The 7,176-nt window shown below is 47.7% G+C and overlaps 1 long non-coding RNA gene across 2 annotated transcripts; it reads right to left on the bottom strand.

Annotated features, from left to right (window-relative positions):
- Positions 1-382: 382 nt before the first annotated feature.
- Positions 383-1,360, bottom strand: LOC103910293 (uncharacterized). Of its 2 annotated transcripts, none has more exons than XR_015497369.1 (3): positions 1,186-1,360; positions 1,030-1,102; positions 383-770 (listed from the first exon to the last, which is right to left on the bottom strand). It is a non-coding gene; the product is annotated as an uncharacterized LOC103910293 (long non-coding RNA). The 2 variants fall into 2 exon arrangements; XR_015497370.1 differs by having other exon boundaries at positions 1,030-1,092; positions 1,186-1,346.
- Between the last annotated feature and the right edge of the window lie 5,816 nt (positions 1,361-7,176).

Genomic DNA, 7,176 nt, shown 5'->3' with positions numbered 1-7,176 from the left:
GATGACTCCAGAGGAGCAGACGGCGGGCGAGCTGAGACATGCGGCGAGAGCGCATAACCCCCATACGGCTGATATACGCTGCCGCCGCCGTACTGTCCGTCCTGACCAGCACTTGTGGCCGCTCCAGCACCGGAAAAAAACGGTGGAGAGCGAGGAACACTCCCAACAGCTCCAGGCGATTTGCCAATGCAACTGGGTACCTTTACACAGGTCCGCAGCCGCATGCCCGTGTAACCCTACGGTGGTAGTTCTGCGTTGTTGCAGGCTAAGAATCTATTTGTAGGAGTTATCTAAATCTAGATTCGATGAGGAGGCTGGCTATATTTTAATCACATGGGCTAAGGACTCATAGATTGCACTACAAAAACACAGGACAATAGAATAAAGTTAAATGTAGTTCTTATTAAAAGAATTTGTTCTTTTTTCTTTCCTATTCAGATTCAATATTCAGTTCACTTTACATTACTACCATTGATTTTGACAAATCAGCCACAAATTTTGAGATATCATGAAACAAAATAGAAGGAAAGATCTTTCAAAAAAAAAGAAAAAAAATTGTTACCCTTGAGTGCACTCAAATATTTTAACTGTCTAACCACCCCTTCAATACTTAGCGTCCATATCAAACTCCAAAAGGAACCGTTGCAGCGCTGTTAGTTGAAGGATAGACCAGAGAACCAGGCACCAAGGCGAACAGAGAGGAATCCACCTTCAGTTGGAGGAACACCAGGAATCCAGGATCAGAAGAACCCTCAAAAAAAAAAAACAGTCTACACAAAAATGTGCAGAAAATTAACTAATGTTAACTAAATGTCATTCTTCCATTTTTTCCATTTGTTCAATAATATTTAAAGTCAATATGTTCAATAATACAACTTAAAATAAAAATCAATAAAATGTAATTGAACACCCAAAAGTACAGGACAGCATTTTAATGCAAAATTAAAATGCTTAACTCAAACCAGCATCATTTGCTTTCAAAATGCATCTTTCTTATTGTACAAAACTAGAATATACAACAAAATATACCTGTGAGGTAACATCCACTGCTATTGCAGATAGCCAGACTGGTTTTTTGTCTTTTTTTATCCACTGTAATCCACTGTAACGTCGAAATATAAACTTTTTAGTCATATCACCATTTTAGCTTCAAGCTAATCAACACAAACGATAGTTTTCACTTACCCAGATAATTTTGTTTTACAACAAATGTCATCTCATCTTTAATGTGGTTCAACTTAAGGGATATAATTCGTTTTCTGAATAATTTCAACCTTAATATTAACTTCTGCTCTGGCTCCCGTTTTTTTCAGCTTCTCTTCCCTTTAGGCAAAGCTCGCATGGCCAAAAACAGCAGAAGGTTTATTGTGCCCTGCCACCTAGTGGCGAACTAGATATTGCGCTTTACTCTAGTTTGAGTGTTTGCATTAAAGGTCATTTCAGGACTTTATTTGGGCAGAATTGACAGGGTTACACCCGCAACGCACAGCCCCCCAGTCCTTGTCGGAAGCGTCTGTTGAAACGACAACAAGACTGGACGCCCGTCCTAGAGACACCCAGGCCTGTAGGAACGAGGGGTCGCTACGCGGGCTAAGGGTGCGGCGACAGCGTAGTAACAGAGACTCGGTGTGCGCGCGCGTGCCATCGGCGGTCGATCGTGAAGCCAGTGCTGAAGTGGTCTCATATAGAGTAATCCGAGCGGCATGAAGCGGCTGCGGATGCCATATGCCCCAGGAGCCTCTGAATAGTTTCAGTGGGACCACTATTTTACTGTCGAGCTCTCTCAGACAGTACAGCATCAGCTGAGCGCGCTCTCCGGAGAGGCGCGCTGCCATGGTGACCGAGTCCAGCTCCAGCCTGAGAGAAGAGATCTTCTGCACGGGGGCGAGTTTGCTCTTTTCTCGGTTGACCTGAAACCCCAACAGGTGGAAGTGCCGGAGTACTTTGTCTCTGTGCATAATCAATTGCTGCGAGAGAGGGCAAAAATCAGCCAGTCGTCAAGAAAATTGAGTATGCAGATGGCCGCGAGCCAAAGGGGTGCTGAGGCACCCTCCGTGGGCTTGGTGAGGACCCGCGGAGACAGAGAGAGCCCGAAGGGGAGGGCTTTGTATTGCCAAGCTCGACCTTCAAACGCAAACCGCAGAAACTGACGGTGGCGAGGAAGAGTGGAGACATGGAAATACGTGTCCATCAGGTCTAATGCTGCAGACCAACCCAGAGGACGAACGCACCGGAGGATGCGCTTCTGCGTGAGCCTTCTGAACGGCAGCTTGTGCAGACAGCGGGTTAAAAACGCAGATCTAGGATTGGCCGTGACCCACCGCTTTTTTTGGGCACGATAAAGTGTGGGCTGTAAAACCCGTTCTCCATCTCAGCTGGAGGGAGCGGCTTGATTGCATCCTTCGCCAGGAGGACAGCAATCTCTTCTCGCAAGACAGGGGCGGACAGGGGGCTGACTCTGGTGAATACACACCTGTGATTTGGGGGGGCGTTTTTGCGAACTGAATCGCATAGCCGAGTCTGATTGTGCGTATGAGCCACCGCGAAGAGCTGGCCCGCGCTAACCAGGCAGACAGAGCTCTCGCTAATGGACTCATCGCTACAATCGCTGACGTACCAGCTCTCACTCCGCACCCGAGCTCCGGAGGGGAGGCTCGAGGGGTGGGAGAAAGGAGGCCGTCCTCCCAGTGCTCGTGAGCCACTGCCGAAACGCACCAAATCTGCAAGCTAGAAAGCATAGCGTCCCAGACTGGCAGATTTCGGGCTGTCACATTCGAGGAAGTGGAAAAGTGCTCTTTCATGATGTTTTCATGGCAGTAAAAAGTGCCGTTGTAAATGGGGCCCCGCCCTCAAGCGGGGAAAGAGCAAGTTCCCTCTTCTCCAAATGGCCTGTCCCAGGGACGCTTCGCGGTCCGTTGCCGGACTTAGCGGCGTTCTGGGCAGGGGGGGCTGCCTGCTTCCGAGGTGCTCGACGCGCTCGCTTCAACCGGGGGCGGGGGCGGAGCAGCTCTCATAGGCGGGCACCTTCGGCGAGGAGCAGGTATGAATGGCACGGCGAGCGGAGCGGGCTACGGACCGCCGATAAAACATCACCCACAACTGCTCTCTCACCGCCTTGAATTCCTGGGTGAATTCACAGACGGTGTCGCCGAACATGGCTTGGGATATAGGGAAGTCAAGAAAGCGGACTTTGTCAACTTCGCGCATATCAGCCAGGAGTGGCGCTCCTGGATCACTAATGTGAACATCGTCCTCCCCAACGCCCGGAGGGGGCGAGCAGGTCTGGATCATCATCGGACAATGAAAGCCCACCCTCCAATGCCGCGGTGGACGTCTGGTCTCCGGTGTCATTGGGCATAAGGGCTACCATCTGTTAGACGGATCGCTTCCCCCGCCCGAAGCTTGGATGGAGCGCTTAGAGGAGCGGGAGGTCCGCGGGCCTGTGGGCGACGGATTATCTCTTGCTGAAACCCTCAGATCTGCCCGAGTGCCCGCTGCAGAGCAGGGGACAACTGGGGTGGTTCGCCCTTTTGCAAAGGCTAGCCACGATCTTTACTGCACAACAGTCATGGCATCGCAATGACGACATGAACTGCCCGCGAGCAGCGCATTAACATGCTGGACCCCCCAGGCATGTAACGCAGTGCCCATGCCCATCATCCGAGGACAGGAAACCACCGCATCCAGAAACGCACAGTCGGAGCGCTGTCCTGAAAAGGACGTGCTGCTTGACTGTGTTGCTCTTTCTGTGAAGTTTGCAACTTTATACGCACCGCTCAGGAGGACCGGACCCAAAGAACGCCAGGCAAGGGTGAAACCCAGCTCGACCGTCTGCTGCTGCGTGTACACACTCTGGACCGGGAGAATGCTCTCGTTCGCTCAGAATCGCTGGTCACAGCAGGAGGAACACTCATCGACTCGATCACAAAGTCTCTGAAGCGAAAAGGATGGCGTTTGCTCGCTCCAGGTGTGCTTATATGCTGGGATAATTGGCAATGAAGCACACCTGTGCAAGCTTACGCTGCCAATTCATTGCATTCATTGGCCCGTTGAATACTCTTTCAGACAAGCGGCTTCTGAACCGAATCCTCCCATTTCGTGGATTTTCAAATCAAATCCACCTATAGCACTGAAGTTCCCCAACCGAAGGGGAACCTTTGTTCCCCGAGGAGGGGAACGGAAATGCTATTTAGCATCGCTATAATGACTGTTCCTTTATTAAAGGCCTGCAGCACAGTAGGTCTCGCCACATGAGTGGGCACCTTCGGCACATACCCCGGTCTGGGATAAAGAAAGGCTTTAGACATGCCTGGAGCAAACTCCAGAAATAAAGCTGCAACCAACAAAGCCTGGAGGTCACCAACCCTTTTCAGGGGAGAAATAGCTAATAAAAAAGCTGTTTTTCTGACACCTCCTGCAGTGGCTCAAAAGGGGGAACAGAGATGCCCTCGAGCACCAATGTTAAATCTCATGTCGGTACTCTGTGTGTGCTGACAGGCCTTAGCCTAATGGCTCCACAAAGGAAGCGACAAATTAGCGAATCCTGTCTTATAGTGACTCATCATCTTGGGGAGAACGGTTAGCCCTTATGGCTGACATATACACTCTCAGAATGTATGCAGCTAACCCTGCAGCTTTGAAAGGTCTGTGCAACCTCGGTTGACAGTCCATACTCTATGAGGTGGGTCCCCTCAGAGGCCACACCCACAGTTTCCACAGGTCGGGGATGAAGTATCATTCCTCCTGCCTGGGACAGAAGCTTCCTCCTGATGGGGATCTCCCACATGAGACCTGCCAGGAGGGCTATTAGGTCTAAAAACCAAATTCTCGTAGGCCAAAACGGGGCTACCAGCAGTAACTGGACATCTTGACGGCCCCTTTCCATTACTCCTGGGATGAGTCAGAGCGAACAGGGGAAAAGCATACAGATGTAGCCTCGGCCACGTCTGCACCATGGCATCCAGTCCAGAGGGACATCATGCCTCAGCCCCAAGAACAAGAATCCTGCATTAGAGCTAAAAAATGAGCACTTTCAAAATCACTTGCCTTTCCTCTTGAAACTTGTTTAAACATGTTTAAAACTGCACGCAATGTTATTTAAAACAAAAAAAATGATGAGTTTTATGGTTTTTAAGCTGTTTTATCACTTTCTGTTTTTGGCCAGAAAACATCATGTCTAAGCCCCAAGAACAAGAATCCTGCATGAGAGCTCAAAAAATAAGCACATTCAAAATCACTTGCTTTTCCCTTTAAAACAAAAAGAACATCTCAGGTTACGTATGTAATCATAGTTCCTCGAGAGGGAACGAGACACTGCGTCTAACCAGAATGCTAGGGAAACACCTCTTTTATACGCGTCTTGAAGCACATGTGAAATCAATCTAATGAAATTAAGTGGTGACGTCATCACGCGCGTGCACACGGCAGCGTGAACATCAGACCAGAGAGTATAAAAGCCTGCACTGAGCATTCAGTGTTAACTTCAAATTTGCTTAAAAGAAATAACAGGCAGCAGAAAGTATGGCGGAAAATGCAGTGTCTCGTTCCCTCTCGGGGAACTATGGTTGCACAGACCAACATAGCAAATGTTTTCTGGCCCTGCTCCGGGCCACACAATAACTTTTTCCTTGGCCCAAGAACCGCAAAGAATGATGGCCCTGAAGTGGCCCAGAACTGGATTAAAGACAAGGGCCACACATGGGCCATAACCAGCCCGACTCTCAGCCAATTTATCACCCTTAACTGGCCCTGAACTGGGCCAACACAGGTTCATTATTGGTACTGATTCTCAGCCATAAGTTAACCATGTCAACACCACCTTTTAACCAGAAACCCCAAAACTGAACCATAACCCAGCCCGATACCTTAACCATGTGAACAAATAAATCACAATAAATCTCAATTCTCAAAATGTGTTTCAAGAGTTCACACTTAGCTGATGATTGTTGATAAGCTAGTTTGGCATGCTGTCCTGGGAGAGAGCCCCGAGCTTATGAGAGCCTTGAGCCCGGGGCTCCCTCCCGTTGCAGGGCGAGAGGGGACTTTGAGCTCGGGTAGATCTCGAGAACCCCCCTTCCTCCTGCTGCGTGAGGGTTGCTAAGGTGATGCGTTGCTGACAGAATTGAATCGAATTTGGTGCTAATTTGGTTTAGTCAATTTACTTAAGTGTCATGTTTTTGGGAGTGTGGGAGGAAACCAAAGGACCCGGGGAAAACTCACCCAAGCACGGGGAGAACATGAATTCCACACGAAAATGCTGACCTTTTGGGTAGATGCCCGAACCGGAGGCATTTTGCTGTGAGGCCGCAGTGCTAGCCACTGGGCCGCCGTGCTGCCCTGTAGACAAAGGAGGAGGCAAAGGGGTGAAAGGGGGGATTCTTCAAGACGAAGATGACTAAAGGTAAGGTGTTTGGTTATTTATACTTGGTTAGGAGTAGTCTGATTGGTGGTTCGTACATTAGCTTGACTCGGGGCCAGCCGTGTCAATCATAAGCACGTGATCCTCTCGAAATTAGTTTATGAATAAACTTCACTTATTTAACAATAATGCACAAGCCATAGAAAAATATGACAGCTAGAATTGTTTATATAAATGTGTGATAGTTGCCTGAACTACATGAGTTATAACTTAATGAATTTAAATGAACACAGCACAGAAATCTAAATAAATTACACAACCTGTCAAAAGTTTGGGGTCAATTGTTATTTTTTTAATTATTTTAATATAATAATTTAAATAAAAGGATTCTATTCATCAAGGTGGAATTTATTAAATGTTAAAAAAAGTTAAAATGTTAAACATTTATTTATTACTTATTGTACGTAGTTTCAAATTAAATGATTACTCCAATCATTATTGCTTTTATTATTCATTCATTCATTCATTTTCTTTTCGGCTTAGTCCCTTTATTAATCTGGGGTCGCCACAGCGGAATGAACCTCCAACTTATCCAGCATATGTTTTAAGCAGTGAATGCCCTCCCAGCAGCAACTTATCTCTGGGAAATGGTTTTATTATTATTACCATTAATAATAAAAATAATAATAGGTGATGCAGTGGCACAGTAGGTCGTGCTGTTGCCTCACAGCAAGAAGGTCACTGGTTTGAGCCTCGTCTGGGTCAGTTGGCCTTTCTGTGTGGAGTTTGCATGTGTGCATGAGTTTCCTCCAAGTGCT

This window comes from Danio rerio, chromosome 8 (assembly GCF_052040795.2).
Source record: "Danio rerio strain M-AB ecotype USA chromosome 8, GRCz13ab, whole genome shotgun sequence".
NCBI classification, from domain to species: domain Eukaryota; kingdom Metazoa; phylum Chordata; class Actinopteri; order Cypriniformes; family Danionidae; genus Danio; species Danio rerio.
This window is presented reverse-complemented; position numbering and strand designations above follow the sequence as displayed.